Below are 324 nucleotides of genomic sequence, written 5' to 3'. Positions count from 1 at the left end.
TATGCCGGTGTATTACTGTTTTCTGTTTTGTGCAACAGCTTTCCACAGTTACAATCAATCTGTGAACCTTCACAGCACATCTGTTTATTCATTACATGCCTACTCATAAGATACTGTCTCTGAGTTATCCTTAAGGGCTCACTAATACAGATTCTCTTGAACTTGCCTACCAGCAAGAATTTTGAAGGTGGATATGTGTTTGGTAAATCGTTAAAACCTTTGTTGTCTCAAATTTGTGTGAAGAACTATTCTAGTAGTTAGCATGGAGCAATAAATCTGTGTGATGCATTTAATTAGTGGCTTCACCATATATACTGACATCTG

This window comes from Athene noctua, chromosome 21 (assembly GCF_965140245.1).
Source record: "Athene noctua chromosome 21, bAthNoc1.hap1.1, whole genome shotgun sequence".
In the NCBI taxonomy this organism is placed as follows: Eukaryota; Metazoa; Chordata; class Aves; order Strigiformes; family Strigidae; genus Athene; species Athene noctua.
This window is presented reverse-complemented; position numbering follows the sequence as displayed.